Source organism: Buceros rhinoceros, unplaced genomic scaffold, assembly GCF_000710305.1.
Source record: "Buceros rhinoceros silvestris isolate BGI_N320 unplaced genomic scaffold, ASM71030v1 scaffold25570, whole genome shotgun sequence".
Taxonomy (NCBI): Eukaryota; Metazoa; Chordata; class Aves; order Bucerotiformes; family Bucerotidae; genus Buceros; species Buceros rhinoceros.
In genome coordinates this window covers 32,447-32,652 of record NW_010390556.1, presented here as the reverse complement: position 1 = coordinate 32,652, position 206 = coordinate 32,447, and positions in this window count along the sequence as shown.

Genomic DNA, 206 nt, shown 5'->3' with positions numbered 1-206 from the left:
GACTCCCGCTCCGAGTGTGGCACTGTCCGTCTGTCCGTCCATCCGCAGGGACGCCGCGTGTCGGGGCTGGCTGTGGATTGGGAGCTGGGTGGGGACACAGCGCACAGCGCGTCCGCGGTGCTGCGCCCATCAGAAAGGACTTTCCACCCCTGGGACCCCGGATTTTCCCCGGGCTGCAGGGACGAGGCCACCAGTGCTCCCACCGG